Source organism: Trichechus manatus, unplaced genomic scaffold, assembly GCF_000243295.1.
Source record: "Trichechus manatus latirostris isolate Lorelei unplaced genomic scaffold, TriManLat1.0 scaffold00081, whole genome shotgun sequence".
In the NCBI taxonomy this organism is placed as follows: domain Eukaryota; kingdom Metazoa; phylum Chordata; class Mammalia; order Sirenia; family Trichechidae; genus Trichechus; species Trichechus manatus.
The window spans coordinates 2420597-2442977 of NW_004444017.1; the positions used below are offsets into that span (position 1 = coordinate 2420597).

Genomic DNA, 22381 nt, shown 5'->3' on the forward strand with positions numbered 1-22381 from the left:
TTCATGAGAAACTATTTGTTCTGTAAGCCTTCACCTGAAGTACAATAAAATAAAAAAATTTAAAAAAAAGAAGTGAGCCCTATAACTGCCCAGCTTACAGCCTGAAGGAGGCTTCTAGGCCACGGCGTAGAGACGAAACCCCAATGGAGTCCAGCGGTCTCACCAACCTGAGGGGGACAGAAATCAGAGTTCAGAGTCCCAGGCAACTGGAATTTGTAGGGAAGAATATTGAAAGGAGAGAGCTGCACAGAGAAAGTACTCCAGAGATCTTCAGAAGAATGCCCTTGAATCTTTGACTGAAAACTGATCTGCACATTCATGGGATAATGTTCCACAAGGCTGGAGAAAGAACCACTAAAAAGCAATAGGCCAAACAATTTGCAGAGTTCACAGAAGGCTGAAAAGGGTTCACTTTCCCACCAGTCAGAGTAGAGAGATCTCATAATACACAGGGCATTGGACAGAGGCCTCAGTAGGGTGTAGACTTAATTAAAAAAAAAAAAAAAACCCTTGCCGTTGACTCGATTCCAACTCATAGTGACCCTATAGGACAGAGCAGAACTTCCCCACAGGGTTTCCAAGGAGCAGCTGGTGGATTCAAACTGCAGACCTTCTGGTTTGCAGCCAAGCTCTTAAGCACTGTGCCACCAGGGCTCCAGGTCACCTTTATAGTGAGGCTAAACCAGCCATAAACTAAAGGCTGCTCTAGATCCACTCTAACAAAGCTTAAAAGCAAACCACAAAAGTATGAAACCAATCTCAAGTAATTTAACTGCAGGCCAGAATAAAGCCCAAAACTATTTAAAGAAATATAACAAAATTTAGCACCCGTCAACATTAAGTTCACAATGTCAAGCATCCACTCAAAAATTACTAAGCATTTAAAGAAACCAAAAAATATGACCCATAACCAGAAGAAAAACCAATCACTAGGACAGATCCAAAAATGACAGAGATAATGCAACTAGCAGGCAAGGATAAAAGAATGACTATTATAAAGATTCTCCATATGCTCAAGAATGTAGAGGAAAACATGAACACGATAAGAAGAGAAATGAAAGACCCAATTAAAATGTCTAGAGATGGAAAATACAATATCTAGAATGAAAAATACACTGGATGGGATAAATAGAAGACTATACACTGCAGAAGAAAAGATCAGTGTACTTGAAGATACAACAATAGAAACTATCCAAAATGAAGCACAGAAAGAAAGAAAAAAAAAAGATGAATAGAGCATCGGCGACCTATGGGACAATAGCAAACAGTCTAATATACATGTAATTGGAGTTCCAGAAAGAGAGGAGACAAAGTGGGGAGCGGTAGAAATATACTTGAAGGGATCATGGCTGAACAAATTTTCAAATTTGCTAAAACCAATGCAGACAAGAGATAAAACAAGACTGGGGCAGGAGGAAGGGGGTATTCCAACTAGGGTAGACCACACAAAGGACAATGAGAAATGAGAACCTGCATGGTGGCGAGAGGGAGGACGAGCTACAGGTAATTTGGCAATACAGAAACAAAAAGGACAAAGTGGCTATAAGTGAGGAGCAATGAGGCTGGGCTGGGGCAGTGCCAGTTCCCAACAGGCTCTGCATGCTTCATTCAGTCACTTGGACCTCATCTTGTAGGCCACAGGATAAACCACCTAACCCTGAAGAAGTGCAACTGACTTCTTGAACCTAAAATTAGACTTTGCAGTTTTCCAAAGCATAAGCGTGCAGAGAACAGAAGAGAGGTTCAAGGCCCAGCTGTGACATCTGAGCGCTCAGCTTGCCCCTCATAAGAAAGACACAGCTGAGAAGGGAGCCAAGGATGGCCCCCGTCTGGAACAAAGAGAGACGTCCATGTGAGAAGGTCCATATCACCTGCAGCTCCTGGAAAAGATAACTCTTGAGCCAGAAAGGACCTCAGGGGTCATAAACCCCTTACTTTACAAACAAAAAAACTAAGGGCCAGAGAAAGGAAGTGACTTGAACAAGGCCAGTTAGGGGTCCTGACTCTCAGCCAAGTGCTCCTTCCAGTGGCCCACTCTGCCTCTGGTATTGTCTCCACCACCACTCTGGAGCTTAAGTGCCACTCAGGATGATGTTTGTGAGTCTATGGATGTCTACACATACTTGTCTCTGCATGTTTGCTCTAGCTTCTTAGGGGCAAAGACAGATTCCTGGCATCACTGAGCTCCTGAACTTCCATTCCATACAGCAGGTGCTCCATACACATCTCCCTCACGTGCACTGAGCAAAATGGCGGTCCTCAGCCTAACTCAGGGGAAGAGAGGAAGAGATAAGGGCTTCCAGAGGACTTGAGGCCAGAGCTGTCTTGGGTCTGGCTAACCTAGGTCTGAGAGAGACAGAAATAGGAAGAGACAGTCAGAGAGATACAGAGAGACTGACCTACCGACCCAGGCAGGGAGAGCTACAGGCGGCTCCCCAAGAGGCAGGAAGGGGCTGGGGGGCGGGGGGTGGCATTCCTCAGAGCTCTAAATCCTGCTCCCTTATCAGATTGGCCCTGAGCCACCACTGTGCTTGCCACCCCCTCCTCCTGGGAGGAAGAGGAAATTGCCTTGAACTTTCCTTCTCTCCCCTCCCTGCCACAGTCACCCTCCCTCAGCCCCATCATCAGCTTGGGTTGGGCGGCAGCTCTTCGTAGGGGTTAAGAATGAGCAAATTCTTGGGCTATTCCTGGAGCCTCAATTTTTATCATCCTTCCATTCTGGTCAATTCTGAAAGGCCTGCGGCCGGGAATGCCAGAGAGGTCTGAGCCCAGCCCACCAAACCCAAAATAACCCCACACGTGCCTCCCTCAAGTCCTCACGGATTTGGCCATTTTGGGTGCATGTTTTTCCACAAAGCTACCCACGGCCCCATGCGGTCACCTCACACACAAGGAGCTGGGATCTCTGAGGCACCCCTGGGCTTGAGTGAAGCTGAAGAAGATGGGAGCAGGCTTGGGTAGGGGAGGGGGATAGAACAGACAGAATTCAGGATTGGGACCTAGAAAACCTCAACTCCACTCATCTGCCAAGAGATGCTAAGAAAAACAGTCCCCGTTCCTTCAACTGTGAAACGTCCAAGCTGGGGCATCCTCTTCCCCACAACTCCACCTCCTTTGGGAAAAGCAGTGTAACTCTCTCCACCCAACAATGTGTACACTTAAACTGGGGGCTCCCAACTTCTTCCGCTTCTTCCCCAGAGACACTTCTAATCTCTGTGATTGTTAAGGTGCATAGTTTTAAATCAAGCAAGTGCTCTAAGTTTCCTGGGAAGATGAGCTAGATAAGGAACACGTTTCTTTTCTTCTGCTTTCCTTCCCACTCTCCTTCTTTCTTTACTGTGGTAAACAATACACATAACATACAAGTCACCATTAGTGGCATTTAGTACATTCACAAAGTCGTGCAACCATCACCATTATCCAGTTTCAGAACATTCTCATCACCCCAACAGGAAACCCGTACCCATTCTCACCTCCCCCCAATCCCTGGCAACCACTTATCTGCTTTCTGCTCTATGGATTTACCTATTCTGGATATTTCATATAACTAGACTCATACAATAAAAGCCACGTTTCTTTTTATATCACAAACGCAGTATTCATTCATTGAAAAACATCTGAGTTCCCACCAGGTGTCAGGCACAGGGTGAGGTGTCAGGGTGCAAGCACCAGTCCAGGGAACAGAAGGAACAGAGTCAATGTGTGACAAGAGAGATTTAGGTTAGACATTAGAAAAGTCCCTGCCTGTCATGGATTGAATTGTGTCCCCCAAAAATATGTGTATCAATTTGACTAGGCCATGATTCCCAGTATTGTGTGACTGTCTACCATTCTGTCATCTGATGATTTTCCTATGTGTTGTAAATCCTATCTCTATGATGTCTATGAGATGGGATTAGCGACAGTTATGTTAATGAGGCAGGACTCAATCTACAAGATTGGATTGTGTCTTGAGTCAATCTCTTTTGATATATAAAAGAGAGAAGCGAGCAGAGAGACAGGGAAACTTCATACACCAAGAAAGCAGCGCCAGGAGCAGAGCACATCCTTTGGACCCGAGGTTCCTGAATGGAGAAGCTCCTAGACCAGGGGAAGATTGATGACAAGGAACTCTCTCCAGAGCCAACAGAGAGAAAAAGCCTTCCACTGGAGCTGATGCCCTGGATTCAGACTTCAAGCCTACTAGACTGTGAGACAATAAACTTCTGTTTGTTGAAACCATCCACTTATGGTATTTCTGTTACAGCAGCACTAGATAACTAAGACACTGCCTAGCAGAGAACACCAAGGAAAGCTGCAGATGTCCTGAGTCTGTACATCAGTTCTCTGGCAGCACACACACTGTTTGGAATCATGGGTAAGGAGGATGGAGATGGCTAGGAGGGATTCAGAAACACCAGGGTCCACAGACCAGGCTCCCATGCCACTGGCTTTAGAACATGGCCGCACCTGTGCTTTAGTTCCTGACATGAATCAAGAATGTGTTAAACTCCAACACTATTGCCCTGGAATACCCTTCAAACCTTGAAACAAAACTATCCCCTGAAGTCATCTTTAAAGAAAAAAACAGTTTAGCTCAAAAAGTAAAGAATGTCATCCTTAAATATTTGCACTTAAAAAAAAAAATCTTTATGAGACCAAAAGGACAACAGTAACTCTAAGGCACAGATGAGAAGTTTAGGGGGCAGTGAGTCTAGATTAATGGGGGTGAAACAACTAGAACAGAAAGAACAAGAACGTTGACACGTATGAAGAATGTAACCAATGTCACTAAACAGTATGTGTAGAAATTGTTGACTGGGAGCATGTTTTGATGTATATACTTTCACCAAAATCAAATTAAATGAAAAAAAGAAAAGAATGTGTTAAAGATACTTGATTTAATTAATGGTGATGGTTAAACAAGATGAACATATTTAATGTCACTGAACTGTACATATGAAGACTGTTGAAATGGCAAATGTGTTGTTACCTATATATTTACACAATAAAAAAAAAATACTTGATTTAAAACGGTAACAACCACAAAACATATGTTGCCTCATTGTGTGTTTTTAAAGCTGTGCCATGCTTCCTATGAACCCCTATGAATGGGAAGCACTAGTGGGGGGTTGGCAGGTGGTGCTTGGAATCCTCTGCTCTGCTGAAATGGACTGTAGAAGAAGGTTCGGGAAATGATCCTTTGGAGGCAACACTGGGCAAAGTGGAGAAAGAAGCCAGGAGTCTGTGGTTGGCTCAACTCTAGACCTCATCCCCACACTGCCTTGCTCTGAGATGCGGCCACAGCTGTTAAACAGGTTACCTCTCCAAGAGATGGTGGCATTTTAAGAGAAAACTCCTGAGGACCAATGAGTCTCAACCTCCAAAAGAACATAGCTAATGGCAAAATTTCAGCAGCTGGCCAGGCTAGTGGAGAGAAATTTTAAGGTTGGGTGGGTCATCCCCCTGAATCCCTCAAACCATAGATGGCCCAGGTGAGTTTCTTTCTATATCTGTAACTCAATAGCCCCTTCCCAGCCTCCACCAACAAATATTTATTGAGGCCTAATGTGTGCCAGTGCAGTGTCCTAGACCCTGGTGGCGTGGTGGTTAAGTACTCGGCTGCTAACTGAAACGCTGGCAGTTCAAACTCACCAGCCCGCTCCGAGGGAGAAAGATGTGGCAGTCTGCTTCCATAAAGATCACAGCCTTGGAAACCCTGTGAGGCAGTTCGCTCTGTCCTATAGGGTCACTATGAGTTGGAATCAACTTGACAGCAACGGGTTTGGTTTTTTGGGTTTACTGTGTGCCATGAGTCCCTGGGTGGTGCAAATGGTTAATGCACTCGGCTGCTAACTGAAAGGTTGGTGGTTCAAGTCTACCCAGAGGCACCGCAGAAGAAAGGCCTGGAGATCTACTTCCAAAAAATCGGCCATTGAAAACCCCAAAGAGCACAGCTCTATTTTGACATACATGGAGTCGCCTTGAGTTGGAATCAACTCGACAGCAACTGGCTTACTATGTGCCAGGCACTCTTCTAAACACAGAGGATCTGTTCAATATCTCATGCCACCCTCCTCTACACCTAAATACATATACACGCTTGGGGGAGACGGGGAGGGTTATGCAGCCTTGAGCTCCTGTTCATCTTCTACAGCAGGGTAAAGATCTGCAGCTGACTCCCTCCCCACTGCCCCTGGAACTGCATGGAGATTGACTGGCTTTTATGAGTGAGCTGCACACCAGACCCTGCCTTTCCAATTTTCTTCCTTCCTCCAGCCCATTAGCCAGACTCTCAGAGCACAAACACTCAATGACCTCAGCTTATCTGGCTCCGGAAATACACGCAACCCACCTAAGGAGAAAGGCCCTGCAGACTAAAGAATCACATTCCACCTTCTTGCTTGCCCCAGAGTCAGCATGGGGCTCACACTCAAGGGCCCACTGCCCTGTCCCTCACCCCTGGCCCACAGAGAGAGGGTGAAGTCCCTCACCTTAGCTGATGGGCACAGCACCACTAGAGCCTACTGGAATGAGGACCCAGGAAACCAGTCCATCACCAAGAACTGGGGACAATTTTGTGGCTTCTCTTCTTGGCATAAGGGAGTCCTGCAATCAGCATTAGCATCACAAAGGCCAACAGCCCCAAAAGTATTCACAGAGCAGAAACTTTGAATCAGGTCCTCTAACTCCAGGACTCCCATAGCTTTCCCATGCGCATGGGGCTCACCCTGAATGTCAGACTATAAGCTCCTTGGAGAGAGAGGCCCACCCTGCCTGATATCCAGCCTGAAACATCCAAGCCAAAAGAACACACAGTGCATCTTTCAGTTCCCCCAGCCCTATGCATGGTGTCAGTGAGCTTCACTACCCAGTTTTCATTTCCCTGTCAGCCAGAAGAATATGGCCAGAGGGAAGCCACACACATGTTCGAGAGATGCTGCGGCTCTGTTTTCTTGAAGGACAGTCCTCAGAGTCCAAGGCACAATTTACTGAGTCCTCAGGGAGGTCCATCCTTATCCTTACAGGGACATCTGAATTTTTAAACCTCTGAGAATCATCTGGATAAGCAACGGGTAAGGTGGGTGATGAAACTGGGTAGCACCATCTTCTATGTCACATTAGGCATGACTATAAAGCAATGCTTCACTTACTTTGGACACATCATCAGGAAAGATCAATCACTAGAGAAGGACATCATGTCTGTTAAAGTAGAAGGTCAGCAAAAACAAACAAAAACTTCAGCGAGATGGACTGACCCAGTGGCTGCAATAATGGGCTCAAACACACCAACGATCATGAAGATAGCACAGGACCAGGAAATGTTTAGTTCTGTTTTACGTAAGGTCAACGTAAGTCCACGCTGACTCCACAGCAACTAATAACAACAACAATAAAGCAATGAGACTTCCCAGCTGGGTCAAGGCAAGCCTCTCCTTTGAGTCCTACATAGAGGGCTCTGCCTGTATCTACTAATAACCTATCTCTCCCTGCTTGGGTTGCTGCCTTTAGAGCCCACTCCTGGGTACTACAGATGCTGTGAGACCAAGCCCTGGGGATGGGGGGGAGATGGGAGAATTGGATAAAACAGAGTAAACACTTGGTAGCCAAGAAGAACAGAAAGGATTGGAGATTAATTTAACTCTACACTTGGCCAAAGTTCTCTTATCACAGAGTAACTGATCCAAAACTTATCTCAGACCCTATGGAATCAAAGTGCTCAATAATCGTTGTTGTTATTGTGTGCCGTCAAGTCTATTTTTGACCCACAGTAACCCCATGTGACAGAGTAGAACTGCCCTATAGGGTTTTCTAGGCTGTAATCTTTAAGGGAGCATATCACCAGGTCTTTCTCCCACGGAGCTGTTGGGTGGGTTAGAACCGGCAACCTTTCAGTTAGTTGCCGAGTATTTAACCATTGGACAATCAGGGCTCCTTGCTCAATAATTACTTTTAGATTAATTGATATTATGACTCTTGAGTATGTTGAAGTTTAAATCCACCCTCACAGTCACAGAGAACCAGTACTGCAGGGGGGCGGGGAGGGGGGGTGGCAGCACAGGCAGAGAAGTCAGGAATCAGAGGCCTCCTAGGTCTCTGGTTATGGGGACTTAACTACTTATGTGCCTCAAACTAGCAAACTCTCAGTTGGAGCAGGCAGAGGGCCTTCAACCAGTTTTTCCAATTCCTCAGCCAAAAGTTGCTGCTGAAAGGACCACATAAAGCAGAGACTGCATCAGCCTGAGACCAGAAGACCTAGATGGTGCCCGGCTACCACCAATGACCACCTTGACAGGGAACACAACAGAGAGTCCCTGATGGAGCAGGAGAAAAGTGGGGTGCAGAACTCAAATTCTAGTAAAAAGACCAGACTTAATGGTCTGACTGATACTGGAGGAACCCCAGAAGACATGGCCCCCAGACTCTCTGTCAACCGAGAACTAAAACCATTCCTGAGGCCAACTCTTCAGACAAAGATTAGACTGGACTATGGGACATAAAATGATACTCATGAAGAGTGTGCTTCTTAGCTCAAGTAGATACATGAGACTAAATGGGCAGCTCCTGTCCGGAGGTGAGATGAGAAGGCAGAGAGGGTCAGGAGCTGGTTGAAAGGACACGGGAAATCAGGGGTGGAAAGGAAGAGTGTGCTGTCACAGTATAAGGAGAACAACTAGGGTCACATAACAATGTATTTATAAACTTTTGCATGAGAGACTAACTTGAATTGCAAACTATCACTTAAAGAACAACAACAAAATAAAAATAAAAGGGGCTGCTGAGGTTTCTTGTCGTGCTTGTGATGCCAGACTTCTCAAACATCTGCAGTCAGCTGTTCATGCTTTCATCAACACTAAGCATCGCTCAATATTAAGCCCACAAGCTGACCAGATATCATTAGTCCTGCCACAGTAGCACAATGCTGGCTCCCCCAAGTCACCCAGGTGCATCAGGGTAGCTTCCAGGTGTGTTGGAACTATTTGCTACAGAGGTGCCAGCCCGTACTCCCTACCACACCATAGTCTTCACCAACTGCTGTCTATGAGCTCCGTCAAATCTCCGACAGCACAGTCAAGGAGCAGGAGAACAGCCAAGAGGCTGTGCCACGGGGGTGTGGTACACTTTTGCAAACAGTGAACCTTTTCAGCTACAAAACATCTCCTTCTAAAACACAGGAGGGAGCAGGCAGAAAACAAAACCCCAAGAGGCTTTCAATTGCAAAAGCCCACTCTGCCTTTGTTCTGATTTGATGAAAGCACAAATCACCAGGCAGATGACAGGAGAAAGAACATTGTTGGGCAAAGAAAGTGTATTTCATCAAGTCCAGCCTGAGATCTCCAGGGAGAGGTGAGTTTGATGATTAGAGCTGGGGAGAACTTCCCCAGCAGCAGCTCCACTGCAGCGTCCTCAAAACTGGGATTCTGGGATTCATTAGTGACCCAGAGCTGGCTCTTCCCCTGTTTTCCTCTGCCTCCCTGCCATTTGTGACATTTCACAAGCCGGGAAGACATACCAAGGTAGGTGAGGTGATAAAGAAGAGAAAACTCTAAAAATGAATACTTTGTGGGGAGTCAAAGCATGAAATCCACTGGGAGTTGCCTAGGAAGAAAAGGTGAAGTCTGTGAATCATACAGGCCCGGGCTCTCTTATTTCACATCTGCAGTTGCCAGGGAATGGGGAGGAAGCCTGAGCACACTAGGTATTTGCTGGGTGAACGAATGAATGCGTTCCCAGCAGAGGCCTAGACGTGGGGTGACCAGCTGGCTATAATCTTCCATTTTTCATAACAAAAGAGTAGTAAAGACCTGTTACTCACTAACTCACATTTTTTAAAGATGCCATGAAAATTAGCAGTGGGTACTGAGGTGGTTCAGTGGTAGAGTTCTCACCTTCCATGTAGAAGACCTGGGTTCGATTCCCTGCAAATTCATCTCATGTGCAGCCAGTACCTGTCTATCAGTTGAGGCTTGTGTGTTGCTATTAACTGAACAGCTTTTAAACGAATTTACAGATTAAAACAGACTAGGAAGAAAGGCCTGGCAATCTACTTCTGAAAATCAACCAATGAAAACCCTATGGATCACAATCGAACTTTGCTCAATACGCAACTCATCACGGGGATGGTGTACGACTGGGCAGCATGTCCTTACATCACACAGGGTCACCATGAGGCAGGGGCCAACTCTAGGACAGCTAACAACAACTGAGCAGCCAAGCTCTTGGTAGCTTTTAGAAGGCCGAAAAGCTCTCTACCCTGCCTCTAGCAGCCCACAGAACTGGGGCAGAAAAAGCTGTTTACTACAAAGCCTAAATTCTAGACTATCCCTAAATCTCTGCCAGCACTAGCTTCAAACACCTTCCCCATCACACACAAACATACAGAATCCACCTCAGATAATACCTCTAACCCAGCAGAAAGATTCAAGTGTCCTGCCCTTGCCTATTTTCCTGGTTGACCCATCGAGGGCAAACAGTGGGCCTGAGCTATCTTTCAAAGATCTGTGGGGTCTATCCTCAAATATTCTAATTATCCTGCTTTGCAGTACATGGAACCATTGCACATCCATGCCCTCCCATCCCTGAACACACACCCCTTTGACATGGCTTTGCTTCTCCTCTCATCAAGAGGTGGACCGTTTTTCCCCACCCCTGGAATTTGAGCTGGTGCTGCAACTGGTTTTAACCATAGAATGCAGTGGACGTTACGTTGTGGGACTTCAGGGCCTAGACTTGAACAGGTATTTAGATTCTGTTTTCACCTCCAGTGTTAGTTTCCTGGAGAATGAGAAACCACGTGAGGGGAGAGAGTTAGCGGAGCGCCGGCATCAACCACCAGGTATGTGAGTGAGGCTCTCGTGGACCAGCCAGTCCCTGCTGCCACAGGAATAAGCTCAGGTGAGACCAGCTGAGCCCAGTCCGAACTGCTAACCCACAAGATTGTGAGCAAAGAAATGGTTGTTGTGTTCATATACTAGTTCTCTGTCTATGTTATGCAGCAGTAGATAATTGACACAAAACCCATCCGGCAAGTCTATGCAGCTATTCAAAAGAATGAGGTCATTCCCGGGATCACAATAGAGGGTCCTGGACAGAGCTGGAAAAGGATGTAGAACAGAATTCTAACTCACAAAAAAAGACCAGATTTACTGGCCTGACAGACGGGAGAAACCCTGAGAGTATGGCCCCCGGATACCCTTTTAGCTCAGTGGTGAAGCCCCTTCCGAAGTTCACTGTTCAGCTGGGGATTGGACAGACTCATAAAACAAAACAGGACTAATGAGGCACAGCAGTCCAGGGACAAGGACTAGAAGGCAGGAGGGGACAGGAAAGCCGGTGATAGGGAACCCAAGGTTGAGAAGGGACAATGTTGACATGTCATGGGGTTTGTTAACCATTGTCATAGGGCAATATGGGTACTAACTGTTTAATGAGAAACTATTTGTTCTGCAAACCTTCATCTAAGGTACAAAAAAAAGAGAATTATCTATGTGAGATCAAATTGACAACAGCAACTCAAAAGGTTTGATGGGAAGCCTAGGGGACAGTGAGTTGAAGATAATGGTGATGGAATAATTTGGAAAAGGATAGTGAGAATAGCAGCACAACTGGAAGAATGTAATCAATGTCACTGAATTGTACATGTAGAAACTTTCAAAATGGTGTAGCTTTGGCTATGTATATTTTCACCAAAAAAAAAGTTCCTCAAGGTCGAGAAGGGAGAGTGTTGACATGTCGTGGGGTTGTTAACCAATGTCACAAAACAATATGTGTACTGACTGTTTAATGAGAAACTATTTGTTCTGTAACCCTCATCTAAAGTACAATAAAAAAGATTTTTTTTTTTAATTCCTAGAATCAAAAGAATGAGGTCATTCTCTATGCACTAATATGGAAAGATGGCTAAAGAAGTTGCAAAATAGTAAGTATAACACAATCCTATTTATGGAAATTGATAAGACAAATGGGTGGATGGAGGAATGTTAGTCTATCATAAAAATACCTGGAAAGAATATAAGCAAAGTATTAACAGCAATGGGTTTGGCTTTTGGTTTTATTAACAGTGATTAACTCTGAAAGGTAGGATTATGGAAGATTTTCCTTTTCTACTGTTTATGCAATGTTTGACTATTATAATGAGTTTGTATTAATTTTGAAACAAAAAACATACTTTTTAAAAATTCACCTTGGATTCTGCTACAAGATGATTTTCCTAAAACATCCCTTTTCACTCTGTCCTTCCCCTGTTCAAAGACCAATACAGGCTCGCCACTGCCAGCTTCCTAAAATCTGGACTCTTCTGGGTGGCACTGAACGTGCCCCATAATGGGGGGCCTATCCTATCTTGCAAGGAACCCTGATGGCATCATGGTTAAGTGCTCAGCTGCTAACCAAGAGGTCGGCAGTTCAAACTCACCAGCCTCTCCACGGGAGAAAGATGTGGCAGTCTGCTTCCGTAAAGATTATAGCCTCGGAAACCCTATGGGACAGTTCTACTCTGTCCTAACGGGTCACTGTGAGTCAGAATCGACTCAACGGGAACTGGACCCTCTCTTGCTAGCCATGCTCCCACCTTTCCCTATGCTCATCTCCTCTAGTCCAGCTGCCCAGGCCATGCCCATCCCTACCCCACCTCCAAGCTTTCCATTCCACCACCACCACCACTCAACCAGCCCCCTTCCTTTGCCTCTCTGAATCCCACCCCTCCCACACTGGCCAGCCCTCTTTCCCCTGAGTTCTTCCACAGGTCCCCAGAGAACATTCTACCCCACGATGCCCTTGACTGGATGGTGCCCTGAATTATTCTCCTTGCCCTGATGCTCAAAGGAGACCCTCATAGACACAGGCTGACTGTCCACCACCATCTCTAGTTCTCCATCTAACAGTGTGAGAGGAACAGAGCCAAGACATACAGTTCCAACCCTGCTTCACTTTCTGCTGCCCACAGGCTGGATGGTGGGTAACGATCCTGGTCTGGACTTCCTCCCCACCCCCAGTCATCTCCAGCAGCCAGTTAGTGAATGCCAATTTGAAGGGCTGCTGATGGAGAGTGACTCATGCCTATGGCTATGCTCTAAGAGCTCCCCTCCCCACCCTCCAGGTCCACATGCTGCATACAGTACTCAGAATGGTCAAACACGTTCAAACTCTGGCTTCAAACCTAACTGCCTTCCTGGGGGACCCAATGCTCTTCCTCACTCAGGTCTCAGCAATCTACATGTCCAGTTTTTGAACAAAGCTGTTTAGAATCTCCCAGGATTAAGCGGAAAATTGCAAGCCCAAACCTCTAGCTCACTTTCTCTAAAGCAAAACATGTCATTCTACATGTCCCCAAGCCCAGAAACACACACTCCCATTCAAAACCAGCCAGTCACTCTGCCTCTCTGAGCCCTCCTATAAGGCTTGGCCTAGATGGGGGCCGGGGATCTTTTCCTCTGACCCTTGCACACCACCTCCAGGGCCTGTTGGGGAGTTCCAGGTCTCTAAGACTCGGTCTCCATGTGGCCAGGTGGGAGGAATAGGCATGTGGCCAGGTGGGAGGAATAGGTAGGGCTGCCAGGTACCAGTGTTCACGTTTTACACTGTCCTCTGAGGAGAGGGCACTCACATCACAGGTATATGCTGACTTCCTGAGAGGGCACAGGTGGACCTCTCAGCTGAGTCCCAGAACAATGTGGGAGAACCCCCCTACACATACACATTAACCCACGCTGGCATACACACCACACACACGCTAGGGAGAGCACACAAAGGCTCACAACACACATGTACATGGCCACACCTCTTCCACCTTGGTTCTGAGCATCCCTGAGACCCTCACATGTTCACTGTTCTTGGAGGCATGATTCTCACCCCAGCTCTCTCTCAACTCTGAACCTGACACAGTCCCCTCACTGGGGGTGGGAAGAGCACAGAATCTGTATGCTGCCAGCAGCATGCGCACCGAGGGCTGGGGGCATGTGAGCACAGGTGTGCACCCAGCCAGAGCCGCTGCCCACCAGGGTTCCAGAAGGCTGCCCCAGGCAGAGCTGGACACTGCTCAGGTTGTATAATAATATATATTAGCTTTTAAAATATTTTCTTTTAACCTGAGGAAGGGGCAATTTTTCAGATTTGCACAAAGGTGTGGTATGGGTTAGCAGCGGCTCTAAGCTACTAGGGCCAAGGACTCAGCAGGGTCCTGCACCAGAGACCATGGAACCCCCCAGCCTTCCTGCACTGATGGCCAAGCCTTCCAACAAGGAGCCCAGGGGAGCCTGCTGAGCTCCCTGACTCTTTGGGCCCCTGGACTATTGTGCATCCCCATCCCTTCCTGTTCACACCACAAGAGCAGAGGTTTTAATAAATGCTGACCATTGAGAGTGGAAATGGTCACAAGACTCTCAGAAAGAAGGCAAGTGTTCAAAGTATAATCCACCACCAGCCATCCAGTGTAAGGGGGCGGGGGTGAGAGGAAGACAGAGGGCAGAAGGGGGTGCAGTAAAATCAAAAGCACGGATAATACCAAACAATGAATAGTCAAAAAATAATCTCTATTTGGCTCCAGAGTGCAGAACGAAACACACATGCCGCGGTGCTCATAAAACCAGCAGAGGTGCTCCTACTGGCTCCTCCCTGTCCTCAGGAGCCCCTGCCCCATTCAGACTGAGTTTCTGGTTGTATTTCTGGTTTCAGAGCAGGGAAAGGGTTTGGAAGCTGAAATATACCACAGGCAAATTTTCTCCTTCCATTATGGGGTGGCTATAATTGAAGTTGAAATTATTAACTTGTAGGGCTCGAGTCCAGCCATGGAGACTTCTCACTCCTGACTGCATCAGGCAGGGACTGAGAGTTAAAATGAAAGCATCAGCAGCACCATCGGCCCAGGACAAAAGTCAGGCAGCAAGACTCTGCCACTAATCAGCCAGGCAGACCATCTCTGTAAACAACCTCCACCCCCTGGTCCAGCTTCTATCAAAAATCAGGACCTCTGGTTTATCCATTAACTTCATTCTTTCCTCCCCCATCCACCACGAGGCCAGAGGCAGAGAAGGCACTTGGAAGAGGAAGAGCTGCTAGGGAAGACCCAGGACTGGAAGCCAAAATCCAGCCATGTCCCCTCTCTCCACCTCAGAAACCATGTGTGTCAGAGCTAGAAGGAACCTTAGAAATTCATCACCAGCCTTCCATTCTGCAGGTGAGGAAACCAGCCTGAGGGAAGAAGTTAACTTAAGGCCACATAGCCAGTTCGAGGCAGAGGCCAGGATGAGAACCTCTCACCCAGTAGCTGGTCTTCATTTCAGAGACTCAAGAGCATGACAAGCCATGGCAAAACCAAGGCCCTCTCAAGCCACAGCCACACAAGAGGGGATAAACTCCTGGCCTGGGAAGTCCTGCCCTCAAGTGGCCCTCACTTTGGCTTCAACACAGATGCACAGAATAACGGCAGTCATCTGGCTGGAAATGGCTGGTGACGTCAGGGGCTGTCTGTCTCCCCAAGGCCAAGCAGGCCTCCTAGGGAGCTCCCCACCATTCTCTCTGTGAGCAGGCAGGATGTGCCGGGAGGAGCCAGCAGCAGGCAGTGCCGAGCCACAGGGACTACCACACACTGTCCTCAGGTTGCTCCCTCCCCGCCGCCTGATCTGCACCAGGACAGATGTCCCTCAGCCGAGGCCTGTGTGCCTGGCTGCACCGCATGGTCCAACCACAGGCAGTGCCCCAAATCCCAGAGCAGGGACAATGGAAGCGGACACCCGGCCAGGCCCCGGGAGGAGGGAGAAGGACTTAAAACTGGGGGTCATGCATTCCTGCTGTAAGCCAGCTCAAGGAGGGACCTGGAGAGGAGTCTCAGAATCTGACAAGAACAGGCAGCAGGTCAGAGTCTGACCACCTGGGTTTGAATCTCTGCTCTACCTGATGTCGCAGATGCGGTCTTAGGCACATCTCTGACCTGCTCTCTGTCTTAGCTGCTACCGCTATAAAATGGAGACAAGTGACAGCTACCTCGCAGGGCTGTTGTGAAAATTAATGAGACTTAAATTCAGGTGTAATAAAATTTAAATTAAATTAGAAACTTGAAAAGCAAACCAGTTGCCATTGAGCTGATTCTGACTCATGGCGACCCCAAGTGTTTCGGAGTAGAATTGCACTTCATAGGGTTTTCATGGCCGTGACCTTTCAGAAGCAGATCACCAGGCCTTTCTTCTGAGGTACCTCTGGAAGGGTTCAAACCACCAACCTTTCAGTTAGTAGCAGAGCAATTAACTGTTTGTGCCACCCACTGACTCCATTAAATTAAATTCGTTGTGGAAATATGTAAAGGGTATAGAACTGTGGCCGATGATGACAAATACAAATAGCAGCATCATAAGTATAATGTACACAGCATGGCAGGACAATCAGAGGCTCATGGCCACTCCTGGGCACCAAGTAACCCCTGCTGGAACTCAGAGAACAGCCTCTCGGCAAGATAAGCAATCCTCTCCGCCCTTCTGCACTAACCACACAGCTGGGTTCACGAAAGGTAAGAAATTTACAAATCACCCAAGAGGGAGAAGCCACAGGATAAAATGCATATAAATTAAAGCATAAAAAGGCCCAAGTCTCCAGCTCCTTGACAGTCAGGCATCTGCAAGACACCCTCAGGAAACCTGAATCAGTATCATCCACACTTGCCGAGCTCTAGCTCAGCAGGGGCCTAATGCGCAAGTGCTGTGAACAAAGAGAAAAAAGCCATTGGCAAGGCCCCAGGAGCCTGTAGGAGCAGGGATAAGGACCCTGGAGAGGGTTCCGGCGGAGAGAGCCCACCTCGAGGTTCGTGGGGCATTTCTGCAGCAGCCAGTATAGAGGAGACACGTAAGAGTGGTCAGAATTCCCACAGATTCTTTTCTGACTTGCTGGTAGAGTTCACTCAACCCTGGCTCCCAAGCCTGCAGGGAAGAGGCAGGAAGCAGGAAGCTACAGGCCTTTCCCTCTTCCCTAAACTTCCTCCATACAATTGGGATGAGCAGAAAAGAAGCTAAGAGTACTGTCAGCTGCCAGTTAGAAACAGTGGGGACAGGGTAATTCTCTCCTGGCCCCCAAAGCCCAATGTAAGGAGTTTATAAATTTAAAGTCAAGAGCTAGAGCAGACAGACATCTAGAAAATGTCAACATCCCATTCTATCCTCCCCAATGCACAGAAAGGACAACAAAGATTTTTACTTTAGACACAGTTTATGACACATACACTTTCAGAGGCTTCACCACACAATGGACCCAGATGACACTGACCTGTTTTCTTTGATTTTCCAGCAAACACCTTGGCTGCTGACAGATAAGAGGAGATCCCAGGATATTCCTGCAAGGGGGAAAAAAATTAGGTCACTTTGTTGTGAAGCCCCTCTAGGGTGAATTCTGCCAGCACTGACCACTCAACGGGGCATCAGTCCCCTGTCAAGAATCCATTCATTCAACAAATGGAGAAGACCAGAAACGACCAACAGATTTTAGCTCCTGTGCCAACTCCAATCAGCTGGTGGTGGGCACCTTCTGGCTCAGAAGGAAAAGCAGCTGTAATTGATTAGTAATGTCTGCTGTGGGCAGCCATAGAAGCAACAGTATCCACGCCACAAATTTGCTATACCTTGAGTAGATCCTTGGCATCCAAGGATTTAACATTGGCAACTTTGACCACTCACAAGTGATGCAAAGTTTCAAGATATGTGAAAGTGTGTAATTTTGCTGAGACATGAGTTTGATTCATATATGCTATGAAGCTGATGTAAAGGAATAGGCTACTTTGTTGTTTTTCATCTCTACCACATTCAAAGTTACTCTTGTGCGGCAATAAAACCTTGGTTTCTCTGTGGAAAATGGCCATCAAGTAAGAGGTAAAATTGCAGCGGAAGTTGAAAGGGCAGTTAACTTAGGGTGTGAGATTATATACAGGAAACATCTGACTCTCTGAAGAAACACGACTCCGGAGAAAGCCAGGCATGTGTACAAATATTGCTGTGGATGCAAATGTGGAATTCTAGACAGTGCAAGATTCATTTCTTGAGAGCATCAGGGGTCCACATGGTGCCTACTCTTCACCTCTCGCCAGGCAGCAGTGAGTACTGGGCTGAGGGAAAGATCAGAGGCAGTTTCAGAGAGTTCATGCCCTGAAGGGGCTTACAGTCTAGTTGGAGAAACCTGAGACCCATGAAAACAGCAAATGGCATAGCATCTTGACAATCGCAGGGCTCAAATTCAGCTTCAATTCCCTTCATCCTTTCCTCACTGCCCCCATTCAAACAATTCACAAATGGTCTCAATCCTACTTCCAGAATGTCCCAGGTTCATTCCGTCCTCTCCATTTCCCACAGCTGCCCAGCCATTCTCCCCACCATGATCTCACCTCTTCACAAACTCCAAATTCAACCTCCTTATGCCCAGTCCCAGTGGGCACTGGTGGCCCAGTGGTAGAATTCTCGCCTTCCATGCAGGAGACCAGGATCAATTCCCAGCCAGTATCCCTCAGGTATAGCCACTACCCATCTGTCAGTGGAGGCTTGCATGTTGCTATGATGCTGAACAGATTTCAGTGACGCTTCCAGATTAAGACAGACTAGGAAAAAAGACCTGGCAATCTACTTCCAAAAATCAGCCAATGAAAATCCTATGGCTCACAACAGTTCAATCCACAACCAATTGTAGGGATGGTGCAAGACCAGGCAATGTTTCATTCTGTTGTATGTGGGGTCACCATGAATCCAAGGCCGACTCAACAGCTGCTAACAACAAGCTCAGTCCTCCTACTGCAACCCCTACTGAAAAACCTGCAGAGCTCCCAGGGCCTCCCAAGGCTGACGGCTGTCTCCCCAGCACCAGCTCAGTACTTATACATAGTGGGCACTCAACTCTTCTCGAATGAAAGAATAGACAGATGAAATTTTTTGGCTGGACATTTGAAGCCACCACAACACGGCCACTGTCTACCTGTCCAGCCTCTTCTCCATCTGTTTCTCCACACATCCCACACATTAGCCAAACTGGGCTGTTCACACACCCCAGCAGTTTCTCAGAGCCTTTCTTCAGGCTGATCCTTCCTCCTTTCTATCGAAATGCAAGCCACCCTTCAAGATTCATGTCAAACACCACCTGCTACATGAAACATTCCTCCCGTCAGGGTGATTTAGCCCTGTTTGAACCCACATGTGGATCCCTGGTGGCACAGTGGTTAAGTGCTCGGCTGCTAACCAAAAGGTTGGCAGTTCGAACCCACCAGCTGCTCCATAGGAGAAAGATGTGGCAGTCTACCTCCATAAAGATGATAGCCTTGGAAATCCTATGGGGCAGTTCCACTTTGTCCTATAAGGTCACTAGGAGTCGAACTTGACAGCAATGGGTTCAACCCACGTAAAATTCTGCTCTCAAAAGCCACTCACCTTAAACTTTCAACTGTCACTTTTTGAACCCTTTTCTTAACTCTCTTCTAGATCATAAGCCCCATGAAGACAAGGACCTTTATAAATCTTTTTTAATATCTGTATCACCTGAACTTAGCACAGGCTCCTGTACATGTGACACACACAGTGTTTGTGGAATTGCAATAAAGAATCGCCCAAGGCAGTGTAAAAGGCCAGGAGATAAGTCAGTCACGAAAGGACAAATATTGTATTTGTCCTACCTATATGAAATATCTGGAGCCCTGGTGGCACAGTGGTTAAGAGCTCAGGCTGCTAACCAAAAGTTGGGCAGTTCAAACCCACCAGCTACTCCACAGGAGAAAGATGTGGCAGTTTGCTTCCATAAAGATTACAGCCTTGGAAACCCTTTGGGGCAGTTCTATTCTGCCCTACCGGGTCACTGTGAGTCAAAATCAACTCGACAGCAATGTGTATACAAAATATCTAGAACAGGCAAATGATTAGAAACCAAAGTTTATTAGTGTTACCAGGGATGCAAGGGAGGGGGAAAGAGAGAGTAATTGCTTAGAGTACTGAGCTTCTGTTAATGTGGTGGAATAATTTAGAAAAGGATAGTGGCGATGGTTGCACAACATGATAAACGTCATCAATGTCATTGGACTGTACACATAAAAAATGTTGAAATGGCAAATGTTTTGTTAAATATACTTTTACCACAATTTAAAAAAAGAAAAATCCAGGACAGAGCTGAAGACAGAAAATGCCACAGGAGTTCCAAGGAAAAAGAGGTTCTTTTGGGATGGGTAGCCAGGGAAGTCTCCATGAAGGAGCTCAGACATGAGCAGGGTCTTGAAGGAGGGGATGGGGAAGAGCACTTCAGTAAGGAAGAACAGTATGAACCATGATACAAACAAGGAATGAGCAGCTTTGCTTGGAAGATGAGTCCACTAGAGGTAGAGGTTCCTGGAGGGAGGAGAGTGGGAGATAAGGCTAGACAGGCAGGCTGGGGCTGGATGGGAAGGATGCTGAGTGCCAGGCTAAGGCACCTGGATTTAATCCATTCCCACTTAGTCGGGATGACAACCACAGCAGGCCTGGGCCTTAATGATAGAAGAAAAGAAGTCTTGTCCTCTCTTGTTCCAAGCGTATTAGTCTAGTCTCCCAGCTAGGTTATAAATAACAGCCACCATTTACTGCACACCTGCTGTGTATGAGGCCCTAAGCTACGTGCTTCACATACATTATCTCATTTGCTCCTTCCAACAGCCCTGAGAACTGGGTATTGTTATCCTCATTTTGCAAGCTGCAAGCTGAGGCTCAAAGAGGTGAAGACACTTGCCGAAGGCCTCATCCACTCACTCATTCTCTCAACAGTACCAGTTGGCACTGGGGTTACAGACACAGCGATGAGGAAGCGCACTCCAGCCAACTACTTCAAAGTCCCACTTCTGCTAGTCTGCCTCCCCTTAACTCTTTGTATCAATTCCTCAAAGGGATCATTTATTAAGCACATACCAGTTGCCTCAAGTCAATTCTACTCACAGAGACCCCATGTGTGTCAGAATAGAACTGTGCTCCACAGGGTTTTCAAAGGCTGATTTTTTGGAAGTAGATCACCATGCCTTTCTTCCAAGGCACCTCTGGGTGGACTTGAACCGCCAACCTTTTGGTTAGCAGCCAAGCGTGTTAACCATTTGCACTACCCAGGGACTCTGTCAGAAACTCTGGTGGCATAGTGGTTAAGAGCTACAACTGCTAACCAAAAGGTGGGCAGTTCAAATCCCCCAGGTGCTCCTGGGAAACTCTATGGGGCAGTTCTACTCTGTTCTACAGGATCGCTATGAGCCGGAATCAACTCAATGGCAATGAGTTTGTTTTTGTTTTTGTTTTTTAAGAGACTCTATTATAAAGCACACACACATAAAAAACCACTTTCGTCGAGTTGATTCCAACTCATAGCGACCCTATAGGACAGAGCAGAACTGCCCTCTAGGGTTTCCAAGGAGCAGCTGGTGGATTCGAACTGCTGACCTTCTGGTTAGCAGACAAGCTCTTAACCGCTATGCCACCAGGGCTCCATAAAGAACACAGTAGGATCTTAATCATGTGAATTTATTCACTGACTGCTGATATCATCTCATACTGTTAATCTTCTGATGTCTTTCATCTTGTCTTCCTCAGTTAGATCACGGAATTTCAGAGCTGAAAGACTCTAGAAACGTTTTAATCCAATAACCTTCCTCAACAGAGGGTCGGAGAAGGGAGGTAGCTTGTCCAGGGGGCCATAAATACGTGGTGTTAGGACTAAGATCAGAGCCTAGGTCTCCACAGGCTCAATATTGAGAAATGGCAGAGAGGCAGCGTGGCATAATAGAAAACACATGGCAGGAGGGGTCAGAAGCCATGGGTTCACGTTCCGCTTCTTTTATTTATGAGTTTTGTGACCTTAGAGAAGTTTATTCCCACTGAGCGTCCTTCTCTAACCTGTAAGAAGGCAATTAAAAATAATACATATTTCACAAGATTATGTACCGATCAAATAAGATTATATACAGCTAATATGCAGAGAGTAAGCACTCTACTAATTATAAATTATTTATAAGCAGTGATTATTGTTGTTATTAATATTAAAAATCTGTTCATACATTTAAAAAGCCCTACCAGAAGACTAAGGAGCCATGGTGGCTCAGTGGTTAACACTCAGCTGCTAACCCAAAGGTCAGTGGTTCGAACTCACCAGCCGCTCCATGGAAAAAAAGATATGGCAGTCTGCTCTGATAAAGACTACAGCCTTGGAAACCCTATGGGGCAGTTCTACCCTGCCCTATAAGGTCGCTATGAGTCGGAATTGACTTAACGACAACGGGTTTGGTTTGGTTTTACCAGAAGACTAAAATCTGATTAAGCAGGAACAAAAAAAATTTCACTCTATTCAGATTCACTCTTGGCTATATAGGGCCTTGCACATGGCAGGTCTTCAATAAGTGAGTGCAGAAATGAATTAACCTTCAAGTTTGATCCACCCCAATCCT

At 46.6% G+C, this 22381-nt stretch overlaps 1 protein-coding gene across 1 annotated transcript in view; it reads right to left on the bottom strand.

Annotated features, from left to right (window-relative positions):
- TSPAN9 (tetraspanin 9) overlaps positions 1-17284 on the bottom strand; it is a 262588-nt gene extending 245304 nt beyond the window's left edge. Inside the window, exon 1 of the mRNA XM_023735677.1 lies at positions 17230-17284. The gene's annotated coding sequence lies outside the window, so the exon portion shown is untranslated. The remainder of the gene's footprint in view (positions 1-17229) is intronic.
- Between the last annotated feature and the right edge of the window lie 5097 nt (positions 17285-22381).